Consider the following 13,572-nt stretch of genomic DNA (forward strand, 5'->3'; position numbering starts at 1 on the left):
GGCCTACTAGGAAGTGCTCTAACATTAGGCATACTAGGAAGTGCTCTAACATTAGGTTCTACTAGGAAGTGTTCTAACATTAGGCCTACTAGGAAGTGCTCTAACATTAGGCCTATTCGGAAGTGCTCTAACATTAGGCCTACTCGGAAGTGCTCTAACATTAGGCCTACTAGGAAGAGCTCTAACATTAGGCATACTAGGAAGTGCTCTGGCATTAGGCCTACTAGGAAGTGCTCTCACATGAGGCCTACTCGGAAGTGCTCTGACATTAGGCCTACTAGGAAGTGCTCTAACATTAGGCCTACTAGGAAGTGCTCTGGCATTAGGCCTACTAGGAAGAGCTCTAACATTAGGCCTACTAGGAAGAGCTCTAACATTAGGCCTACTATGAAGTGCTCTGACATGAGGCGTGCTAGGAAGTGCTCTGGCATTAGGCCTACTAGGAAGAGCTCTAACATTAGGCCTACTAGGAAGTGCTCTGGCATTAGGCCTACTAGGAAGAGCTCTAACATTAGGCCTACTAGGAAGTGCTCTCACATTAGGCCTACTAGGAAGTGCTCTGACATTAGGTCTACTAGGAAGAGCTCTAACATTAGGCATACTAGGAAGTGCTCTAACATTAGGCCTACTAGGAAGTACTCTGACACTAGGCCTACAAGGAAGTGCTCTAACATTAGGCCTACTAGGAAGTGCGCTAACATTAGGTCTACTAGGAAGTGCTCTAACATTAGGCCTACTAGGAAGTGCTCTAACATTAGGCCTACTAGGAAGTGCTCTGGCATTAGGCCTACTAGGAAGAGCTCTAACATTAGGCCTACTAGGAAGTGCTCTAACATTAGGCGTGCTAGAAGTGCTCTGGCATTAGGCCTACTAGGAAGAGCTCTAACATTAGGCCTACTAGGAAGTGCTCTAACATTAGGCTACTTGGAAGTGGTCTGGCATTAGACCTACTAGGAAGTGCTCTAACATTAGGCCAACTAGAAAGAGCTCTATCATTAGGCTTACAAGGAAGTGCTCTGGAATTAGTCCTATTTGGAAGTGCTCTGGCATTAGGCCTGCTAGGCAGTGCTCTAACACTTGGGCTACTAGGAAGTGCTCTAACATTAGACCTACTAGGAAGTGCTCTGGCATTAGGCCTACTATTACGAGCTCTATCATTAGGCCTGATAGGAAGTCAAATCAAATCAAAATCAAATCAAATCAAATCATATCAAACTCAAATCAAATCATCAAATCAAATCAAAATCGAGTTGATTTGATTTGATCTGATCTGATAGGAAGTGCTCTGGAATTAGGCCTACTAGGAAGTGCTCTGGCATTAGGCCTACTTGGAAGTGCTCTAACATTAGGCCTACGAGGAAGTGCTCTAACATTAGGTTCTACTAGGAAGTGCTCTAACATTAGGTTCTACTAGGAAGTGCTCTAAAATTAGGCCTACTATGAAGTGCTCTAACATTAGGCCTACGAGGAAGTGCTCTAACATTAGGCCTACTAGGAAGTGCTCTGACATTAGGGCTACTATATCGTGCTCTAACATTAGGCCTACTATATCGTGCTCTAACATTAGGCTTACTAGGAAGTGCTCTAACATTAGGCCTACTAGGAAGTGCTCTAACATTAGGCCTACTAGGAAGTGCTCTGACATTAGGGCTACTATATCGTGCTCTAACATTAGGCCTACTAGGAAGTGCTCTGGCATTAGGCCTACTAGGAAGTGCTCTAACATTAGGCCTACTAGGAAGTGCTCTGGCATTAGGGCTACTATATCGTGCTCTAACATTAGGCCTACTAGGAAGTGCTCTGGCATTAGGTGTTTTGATCCAAGGTGACGTAACAGTGCAGACGTTGTTTGTCGTTCTCCCTTTGTAAAATTTACCTTCCGGCAACCCAAATGTTATATGAATCAGCTGTTTTTAGACCATACAGCCAGAACCTCCTTCAGAAGCTGGCCATCAAAAGCTATCCAGCAAATTAGCTACTTAGTCATTGTTAGCCACTTTTATCGCTCTTTGCCTTTAGCACAGACACCAGCCGCTTTTAGCCTGGATAATACTTGCCAGTCTGCCAGTCTGCGCAGCATGTTATCAACCCTGACCATACCGGACTCCACTACAACACCTGATTCCTTCCGTAAGCCCTGGACCATTACTCCTGATCATCGCAGCATGCTTACTCCTACCGAGTGGCCCAGCACCTTGAGCCAGGCCAATCTCCCGGCCTACTCAGTGAACCCTATGTTCCACTACACCACTGGATTCTTGCCGTAAGCACTGGACCTTTTCATCGTTGGTGCCTCTACCGGGACTCTTCACTAACATGACTAGAATCCAACTGGCACACCACTTTCACAAAAACAAGAAAACCATTCAAATAAAATCCTTTACCTTTGAAGAACTTCAGATGTTTTCAATGAGGAGACTCTCAGTTAGATAGCAAAACTGTTCAGTTTTGCAAAAAATATTATTTGTGTAGGACAAAATATGCTCTAAACAAGTTTTGTTCACGTTTGGCTATGAAAAATTCAAATAAAATCCTGTAACCAGTTATAGCCTTTTGCAAAAAATATTATTTGTGTAGGACAAATCGCTCCGTTTTGTTCACGTTTGGCTCTGCTCATTAGCATAAAGTAACGTTAACTATTTATGAAAATCGCAAATGAAATGAAATGAATGTGCTAGCTCTCAAGCTTAGCCTTTTCTTAAACAACACTGTCATCTCAGATTTTCAAAATATGCTTTTGAACCATAGCAAAACAAGCATTTGTGTAAGAGTATTGATAGCTAGCGTAGCATTTAGCGGGCAACATTTGCACAAAAACCAGAAAAGGATTCAAATAAAATAATTTACCTTTGAAGAACTTCGGATGTTTTCAATGAGGAGACTCTCAGTTACATAGCAAATGTTCAGTTTTTCCTGAAAGATTCTTTGTGTAGGAGAAATCGCTCCGTTTTGTACATCACGTTTGGGTACCAAAAAAAAACAAAAATTCAGTCATCAAAACGGTGAACTGTTTTCCAAATTAACTCCATAATATCGACTGAAACACGGCAAACGCTGTTTAGAATCAATCCTCATGGTGTTTTTCACATATCTCTTCATTGACATATCGTTCGTGGATGTCTACTTTCTCCTCTGAATCCCTTGGAAAAAGATGTGCAGCCGAAGATGACGCACCAATTTCGACGGAGGACACCGGGCGGACACCTGGCATATGTAGTCTCTTATGGTCAATCTTCCAATGATATGCCTACAAATACGTCACAATGCTGCAGACACCTTGGGGAAACGATGGATCGGGCAGGCTCATTCCTTGCGCATTCACAGCCATATAAGGAGACAATGAAAAACAGAGCCTCAAAAATCCTGCTCATTTCCTGTTTGAAGTTTCATCTTGGTTTCGCCTGTAGCATCAGTTCTGGGGCACTCACAGACAATATCTTTGCATTTTGGAAACGTCAGAGTGTTTTCTTTCCAAAGCTGTCAATTATATGCATAGTCGAGCATCTTTTTGTGACAAAATATTGTGCTTAAAACGGGCACGTTTTTTTATCCAATAATGAAATAGCGCCCCCATAGATGTAAGAGGTTAATCACGGTACTCCATTTTGTTTATTTTGTTTATCTGTCGGCCCCAGCCTCGAACTCAGGCCCTGTGTGTAGTTAATTGACCCTCTTTGCCCATTCATCGACATTTTACCTGTTGTTGTTGTCTTACCCGTTGTTGTCTTAGCTTACTCTCCCAATCAGCACCAGTGATTGCTTTATACCTCGCTTTATGTCTCTCTCTAATGTCAATATGCCTTGTATACTGTTATTCAGGATAGTTATCATTGTTTTAGTTTACTGCGGAGCCCCTAGTCCCACTCAACATGCCTCAGATACCTCTTTTGTACCACCTCCAACACATGCGGTGACCTCACCCAGCATAACTAGTGCATCCAGAGATGCAACCTCTCGTATCGTCACTCAATGCCAAGGTTTACCTCCACTGTACCCGCACCCTACCATACCCCTGTCTGTACATTATGCCCTGAATGTATCCTACCACGCCGAGAAATCACCTCCTGCCCCAGTGTACTAGATGGCCAGTTTTGATAGCCTTTAGCCGTACCCTCAACCTACTCCTACTCTGTTCCTCGGGTGATGTAGAGGTTAACCCAGGCCCTGTGCGTCCCTAGGCGCTTTCATTTGTTGACTTCTGTAACCGTAAAAGCCTTGGTTTCATGCATGTTAACATCAGAAGCCTCCTCCCTAAGTTTGTTTTACTCACTGCTTTAGCACACTCCGCCAACCCTGATGTCCTTGCCTTGTCTGAATCCTGGCTTAGGAAGGCCACCAAAAATTCTGAGATTTCCATCTCCAACTACAACATTTTCCGTCAAGATAAAACTGCCAAAAGGGGAGGAGTTCTACTACTGCAATCTACTGCAGAGATAGCTTGCAAAGTTCTGTCATACTTTCCAGGTCTTTGGCCAAACAGTTCGAGCTTCTAATTGTAAGAATTAATCTCTCCGGAAATAAGTCTCTCACTGTTGCCACCTGTTATAGACCCACCTCAGCTCCCAGCTGTGCCCTGGACACCATATGTGAATTGATTGCCCCCTATCTATCTTCAGAATTTGTTCTGTTAGGTGACCTAAACTGGGATATGCTTAACACCCCAGCAGTCCTAGAATCTAAGGTAGATCGTGTAATCTCACACAAATTATCAACGAACCCACCAGGTACAACCCTAAATCCGTAAACATGGGCACCCTCATAGATATTATCCTGACCAATTTGCCATCCAAATACACCTCTGCTGTTTTTAATCAGGATCTCAGCGATCACTGCCTCATTGCCTGCATCCGCTATGGGTCTGCTGACGAGCAAACGAGTACCCCTCATCACAGTCAAATGCTCCTTAAAACACTTTTGCGAGCAGGCATTTCTAATCGAGCTGGCCCGGATATCCTGGAAAGATATTGACCTCATCCCGTCAGTAGAGGATGCCAGGTCATTCTTTAAAAGTAATTTCCTCACCATCTTAGATAAGCATTCCCCTTTCAAGAATTGTAGAACTAAGAACAGATATAGCCCGTGGTTCACTCCAGACCTGACTGCCCTCAACCAGCACAAAGACATCCTGTGATGGACTGCGCAGGCATCAAATAGTCCCCACGATATGTAACTTTTCAGGGAAGTCAGGAACCAATATATGCAGTCAGTCAGCAAAGCAAAGGCTAGCTTTTTCAAACAGAAATGTACATCCTGTAGCTCTAACTCCAAAAAGTTTTGGTACATTGTAAAGTCCTTGGAGAACAAGAGCACCTCCTCCCAGCAGCCCACTGCACTGAGGCTAGGAAACACTGTCACCACCGATAAATCCACGATTGTCGAGAATTTCAATTAGCATTTCTCTATTTCCTCCTGGCTACTCCAACCCCAGCCAACCACTCTGCACACCCCGAAACTACTCACCCAAGCCTCCCCAGCTTCTCCTTCACCCAAATCAAGATCACAGATGTTCTGAAAGAGCTGCAAAACCTGGACCTGTACAAATCAGCTGGGCTAGACAATCTGGACCCTCTCTTTCTAAAATTATCCGCCGCCATTGTTGCAACCCCTATTACCAGTCTGTTCAACCACTCTATCGTATTGTCCGAGATCTCTAAAGATTGGAAATCTGCCGCGGTCATCCCTCTCTTCAAAGGGGGTGACACTAGACCCAAACTGTTACAGACCTATATCCATTCTGCCTTGCCTATCTAAAGTGCCTTAAGTGCCCTTGAGCAAGGCACTTAAACCCTATTGTGCTCCAGGGGTGCTGTAATATTATTGCTGACCCTGTAATACAACACTTTTCTCTGCACCTTTCTGGTGCATGTGACAATAAAACATATTTGTATTTTATGTGTGGGTGTGTCTGCACGATACTTTAATACCCTCTTCTTTATAAATAGCTGTCATGATCCAAGGATGTAAAGATCCAAGATGCATAGTACTGACTTCTCTGAATCTGCATTGACCAGCTCCAGAATAAGCTTTTCACTCTGTTTCCAGGAGCATATTGAAGGCATCAAGAGTGAATCCTGAGACTTTTTTGTTATTTTTTAGCACGTTTTTCCTCGTAGTTTACTGAGAACAGATCCTTTTCTACTTCACACATATTAGCAAATCAAATCTATCATTAAAGCGAACAAGCAGGGTACAGACATGTAAATAAAAAACATTGACAGAGGCAATTATTACCCCTAGTCTAAGCCTGGGAGGGGGTTCTACTAAGCCAAAATATGGAATTGATCAAGGATCATTTAGGTATTTGAATAACAACTACATACATGGAAAAACCGATACTCCAAAAATACATAAAAATATAATTTGTTTTAAAGTGTCTTTCCTATTTCTGAGCGATATAAGAAATATCAAAATATTGTTATTTTGTTTTCCCATATTTACTGTATGTTTTGGTGAGAAGAGCGATTTTTGGGATGTCTTATGGTCTGACAAACATCACTCTAGTTCTGACTGTGCAAATGCCATATACCTTAGGCCTAAATAGTCTCATTGATGCTATATGAGTGATAAAGGATGGTCACATTTCATTTGCACTGTTAAACCTACCCTTTGGAATGACTTCCATAGCAACAGTGAATCTATTTAGTTCTTAAGAGACCTCATAACAACAAAAGATCTCTCCTTCTCACGAAAGCACATTGGTAATAGTCAGTGACAAATATCATAACCAAACCCAGCCCTGCTAAGCTAGACCAAACGGTAGCTGTAGATAGATACATTCTGCAGTGGGAGGTGCTTCCCAGCCTATTGTATTTTTCTGATAGTGGTTATGACTTTGAGAAATTCAACATATACAGTTGAAGTCGGAAGTTTACATACACTTAGGTTGGAGTTGTCGTGTCTTTGGCTATGCCGGATTAAGTGATATGATATGCTATTCTATAAAATCGTTTCTCTGTAATAATATTACCTGACTGAGCTAATCATGTAAATGTAATTAACTAGAAAGTCGGGGCACCACAAAATAATGAGCTGCACTTCGGTAGGTTGGTGGTAGATGGAAGGCTGTGTTGCCCAACATAGTCCTTTGTCCTTTGAACAATGTCTCTGCTGGTAAATTGGATACGTTGTAGTAATGTTGTTGTGTGGTAGACGGGAGACTGTCTTTCCTAGCCCACATTTGCAGCTGCTAATGTACCCGGGAACATGAGGTTACATTTTCGTGAAGGCTTTATATAGTGGAGGGAGAAGGGGGATAACCCATGGGACTGATTGAGGAGCCCTAACCTTATGAAAACCCAAATCTCTCATTTGTTTACATTTCATAGTTTTTTATATAAAAACATTTAAATTGTACAACAATTCCATGTGAATCTGATAACTACAATGTGTAGACTTTCCACTGTAGAGTTTATGTAATCCTATCATTGATGAGAATGTCTCAGATGACAACCGAACTGACATCATATTCATTATGTCCATTGAGCAGGATCCGGGATTGTGACCCTAACCTTAAAATGAAAACCTCAAATTTCTTAACAACACTGTCATTTGTAAGCTAAAAGTATGCATTTTTTGTGTAGCATATTTTCACAAAAGCAATATTTTTTATATAAAAACATTTAAATTGTACAACAATTCCATGTGAATCTGATAACTAATCAATGTGTAGACATTTCCTTGCTTCTCTGTCTGTGCCCCATGGAAAAATAGAGTTTATTTCGTAAATCCTTATCATTGATGAGAATGTCTCAGATGACAACCGAACTGACATCATATTCATTATGTCCAACTGGTTGGATTACCAAAATATGGTTAATTTCCCCCCACCTTCTGATGTTCCCAGAATCCCTATGTTAACCAAGGGATTTTCAATAGTCCCAAGAGCTCTGCCTCCCAGCACATACCAAATGCGCAGTGTTTCCTGAAAGCGTCAGGAGAAACAATTTCTACATTGCTGTTCACCTACAACGTGAAACTTTTTCCGGATTAACTACATAATATCGACCCGAAACATGGAAACATTGTTTGGAATCAATCCTCACTTATCTTCATTGACATGCAGTTCTTGGAAGCTTGCTTCTCTGTCTGTGCCCCAGGAGACTTTGCACCAATCAGTAAAGTAGAGAGAGGAAAAAGGAGGGGAGAGGTATTTATGACATTAACTAATTTTTCAACTACTCCACAAATTTCTTCTTAACAAACTATAGTTTTAGCAAGTCGGTTAAGACATCTACTTTGTTCATGACACAAGTAATTTTTCCAACAATTGTTTACAGACAGATTATTTCACTTATAATTCACTGTATCATGGCCTCCCGGGTGGTGCAGTGGTCTAAGTCACTGCATTGCAGAGCTAGCTGTGCTGCCAGAGATTCTGGGTTTGAGTCCAGGTTCTGTCGCTGCCAGCCGTGACTGGGAGGCCCATGGGGCGGTGCACAAGATCTCCTACGTGGCCCCATGCATCCTCCCCTCAATACGGTGCAGTCGTCCTGTCCCCTTTGCAGAAAAGCATCCCCAAAGAATGATGTTTCCACCACCATGCTTCATGGTTGGGATGGTGTTCTTGGGGTTGTATTCATCCTTCTTCTTCCTCCAAACACAGCGAGTGGAGTTTAGACTAAAAAGCTCTATTTTTGTCACATCAGACCCCATGACCTTCTCCCATTCCTCCTCTGGATCATCCAGATGGTCATTGGCAAAAAAACGAACAAAATAGCACAATTGGTTACTGGTATGTAAAACATCATCCATCCTCTATGGTCCCATCTTAACTATCCCTTTCTATGATGTCACTGGGTCACTCATGTTTCAGCAGAAATTAAACTTATCTCTAGTTAGGAGTATGTGATTATTTTTTTGGTCTATTATATTAGGATCCTCATTAGCTGATGTGATAGCAGCAGCTACTCTTCCTGGGATCCACACAAAACATGAAATAAGACAGAACATTCATAGACAAGGACAGCTGAAGGACAGAACTACATTTCAAACTTCACACATTTCCTACAAATCAGTACATACACACAATATCTAGATCAAATAGGGGAGGGGAGTTGTACCGTGAGGTGCTGCTTCATCTGCTTTTTTAAACCAAGTTTGCTGTTCACTTTAGCAATATTTGATTAACTCAGTGTTGCTGACCCTTAAATTGTATCTGCAGAAATAAAGTATATATACAGTGTGTGCAAAAGGCTTGAGGAGGTAAGCAATAAATAGGCCATAGGAGCGAATAATTGCAATTTAGCAATTTAGCACTGGAGTGATACATGAGCAGATGATGATGTGCAAGTAGAGATACTGGTGTGCAAAAGAGAAGAAAAGTAAATAAAATAAAAACAGTATGGGGATGAGGTAGGTAGATTGGGTGGGCTATTTACAGATGGATTATGTACCGCTGCAATGATCGGTAAGCTGCTCAGATAGTTGATGTTTAAAGTTGGTGAGGGAAATAAAAGTCTCCAACTTCAGCGATTTTTGCAATTCGTTCTAATCACTGGCAGCAGAGAACTGGAAGGAAAGGCGGCCAAAAGAGGTGTTGGCTTTGGGGATGATCAGTGAGATATACCTGCTGGAACGTGTGCTACGGGTGGGTGTTGTTATCGTGACCAGGGAACTGAGATAAGGGGGAGCTTTACCTAGCATAGACTTGATGACCTAGAGCCAGTGGGTCAGGCGACGAATATGTAGCGAGGGCCAGCCAAAATAGAAAGCCGATTCTAGATTTTATTTTGGATTGGAGATGTTTAATGTGAGTCTGAAAGGAGAGTTTACAGACTAGCCAAACACCTAGGTATTTATAGTTGTCCACACATTCTAGGTCAGAACCGTCCAGGGTGGTGATGCTAGTCGGGCAGGCGGGTGCGGGCAGCGAACATTTGAAAAGCATAGTTTGGTTTTACTAGCGTTTAAGGGCAGTTGGAGGCCACGGAAGGAGTGTTGTCTGGCATTGAAGCTCGTTTGGAGGTTAGTTAGTACAGGTGTCCAAGGAAGAGCCAGAAGTATACAGAATGGTGTCGTCTGCGTAGAGGTGGATCAGGGAATTGCCCGCAGCAAGAGTGACATCATTGATATATACAGAGAAAAATGTCACCCAAGAAATGAACCCTGTGGAACCCCCATAGAGACTGCCAGAGATCCGGACAACTTGCCCTCCGATTTGACACACTGAACTCTGTCTGCAAAGATAAGAATACTGTGATTGACCATGTCGAAAGCCTTGGCCAGGTCGATGAAGACGGCTGCACAGCACTGTCTTTTATCGATGGCGGTTATGATATCGTTTAGCACCTTGAGCGTGGCTGAGGTGCACCTGTGACCGGCTCGGAAGCCGGATTGCACAGCGGAGAAGGTACGGTGGGACTTGAAATGGTCAGTGATCTGTTTATTAACTTGGCTTTCGAAGACTTTAGATAGGCAGGGCAGGATGGATATAGGTCTGTAACAGTTTGGGTCTAGGGTGTCACCCCCTTTGAAAAGAGGGATGACTGCGGCAGCTTTCCAATCTTTAGGGATCTCGGATGATACGTTGAACAGGCTGGTAATAGGGGTTGCAACAATAGCGGCGGATAGTTTTAGAAAGAGAGGGTCCAGATTGTCTAGCCCAACTGACTTGTACAGGTCCAGGTTTTGCAGCCCTTTCAGAACATCTGCTGTCTGGGTATGGGTGAAGGAGAAGCTTGGGAGGCTTGGGCGAGTAATTGCGGGGGGGGGGGGGGAGTTGCCAGGATGAAAGCATGGCCAGCCATTGAGAAATGCTCATTATAATTTTCGATTGTCATGGATCTATCGGTGGTGTCCATGTTACCTAGCCTCAGTGCAGTGGGCAGCTGGGAGGAGGTGCTCTTGTTCTCCATGGACTTTACAGTGCCCCAAAGCATTTTGGAGTTAGAGCTACAGGATGCAAATTTCTGTTCACTCAGGTCTGGAGTGAACCAAGGGCTATATCTATTCTTAGTTGTGCATTTTTTGAACCGGGCATGCTTATCTAAGATGTGGAGGAAATTACTGTTAAAGAATGACCAGGCATCCTCGACTGACGGGATGATTAGAAAGGCCTACTCGCAGAAGTGTTTTAGGGAGCGTTTGACAGTGATGAGGGATGGTCGTTTGACCGCGGACCCATAGAGGATACAGGCAATGAGGCAGTGATCGCTGAGATCCTGATTGAAAACAGAGGTGTATTTGGAGGGCAAGATAATTGGTCAGGATAATTGGTCAATTGGTCAAGATAATGTCTATGAGGGTGCCCATGTTTATGGATTTAGGGTTGTACCTGGTGGGTTCCTTGATGATTTGTGTGAGATTGAGGGCATCTAGCTTATATTGTAGGACTGCCGGGATGTTAAGCATATCCCAGTTTAGGTCAACTAACAGAACGAACTCTGAAGCTAGATGGGGGAGCAATCAATTCACAAATGGTGTCCAGGACACAGCTGGGAGCGGAGGGGGATTGATAGCAGGCGGCAACAGTGAGAGACTTATTTCTGGAGAGGTTAATAAAAAAAATTGAGGACAGTCTGAGCACTGATGGAGGGATTATGCGTTCCTGGTGTAACTCGGGTAGTTGTTGCCATCCTGTACCTGTCCTGCAGGTGTGATGTTCGGATGTACCGATCATGTGCAGGTGTTACACGTGGTCTGCCACTGCTAGGACGATCAGCCGTCCGTCCTGTCTCCCTGTAGCGCTGTGTTAGGCGTCTCACAGTACGGTCATTGCAATGTATTGCCCTGGCCACATCTTTTTTTGCTGAGTTTACTTATGGTTTATCTATAAAATGTCTTGCACAACTAACGTAATTTGTTTTGATCACTTTACACATTTATTTTGGGGTTCACCCCCGGAAACGTCATTTGACTGATGACTCGCAAGTGGAGAATGAGAGTCTCAAAGCTCGTGTACAATAGCACACGATAAATAGCCACCTGCCGATTTTGGTATGCTGGCGGCATATACCAGCACATTCATTCGGTGGTGTATCAAGAATTCAGCATAGCAAGTTTATGACATTCTGGGTAAGAAATGAGTAAATATCAATTCTACGTTTCATGAATTTATTCACAGATACATAGCCATTGAAGCTTTTATAAATTATGAATAAAAAACGGTTTAAAATCAGAAAATGTATTTAATTGTTTATTTGCATATAATAGGCACATTTTTGAAATAATTGACACCTTGACACCAAATGACCTGTCTTCCAGGTAATATTTAGATTTTTGGAGGGAGAGTATTTGCCTGTAAAAAGTTATTACATCTTCATATCTATATTTCCATCATGAATCGCAAACTGAAGAACACTACTGGATACTGAGACGATCTATCAATGGTGGAACCTGCGGCGACGACGCTCCATGTGGGTTCCCCATCCTGATGGCCAGCTGCCGGTTCCATACACAGATCGGCTACATAGCTAGTTACACATCCATAGGCATACAATTATTGTTATCCTCCACTACACAAAAAGCAAGAAAAGAGTTAGCTAACTACATTACTTCAACTGCATTGCATGGAAAATATCAGCAAGGCCAGCTTACAAAATTGTCCATTCAATTTTGCAGTAAATGCTTTAGCTAGCTAGATTCTTTACATCCACTGTTTCACAAGACGACAGCCTGGTTTGATGGTTTTCTCAGGAGACCCTAAAACATGAAACACAAATTACAATTTCATACTCATGTCAAGATGCCCAAAAAGGTAACGTTAGCAAGCTAGCAGGCTAATTTGAGCCAGTCAGCAAGCTTGCTAAATAGCCATTTTCGTAAATTAACTTTATGACAAAAAAATATGCATAATCATTTCTCTACATTTAACTAACATACTCAACTGCCCCCCCTAGTATTTTTGTCAGCCATCTTTTCTGGGGAAACTCTGCAGCGTTGAGTCATTGGCCAGCGTTTGCAGCTTGTGATTTGCACGAAGTTGGGAAATTCTGTTATTTTCCACCGCTGCACACGTCGTGCCAACGGACCCGTCCACTAGCGTACGGCCCTCATACAAGCGCGTTTTCATCCACGTTCCCTTTCCTCGCCGCCTATCCTGTTTTAACTTGTACCTTTTTCAAAAGGACGGAAGAAATTGCGCAGGAGTTGAGCAAATCAAATTGTACTGGTTATGTATCTGTAGGCTACAAGATAGTGATGGGTCGTTTCGCAAACAAATGGCTCTTTTTGAACGGATCTTTTCGGAACCGAATCACTTGTGAAAGAGCCGTTCATTTGGCTCGCTGATTTTGATACTGTTACAACAACTTGTTGACCTCCTGACAGCTATCTGCAGATAAAAAATATTCTCTGAAGATGGTAATTATTCACTGCAGGAACAATGGGTAGTGAGGAAAGAGCCTCATTCTGGTGCACACATTTTTGCAGTGCCCTCTAATAACTTGGTCAGTTAAAATGTATGTGAACCCACATGTCAGGATCTGATATCATGGCAGGCAACTTTTTAGGCTTTACATGAGAGATTTGCAATTGCTTCATAGTCGTAGGTACATTTTTTTCAGCGCGACTGAACGAAGAGTCGTTTGGGAACCAAATGTCTCTTTTAGCTGAATGTAGCCAAATGATCCGGCT

Source organism: Oncorhynchus masou, chromosome 3, assembly GCF_036934945.1.
Source record: "Oncorhynchus masou masou isolate Uvic2021 chromosome 3, UVic_Omas_1.1, whole genome shotgun sequence".
NCBI lineage: Eukaryota > Metazoa > Chordata > Actinopteri > Salmoniformes > Salmonidae > Oncorhynchus > Oncorhynchus masou.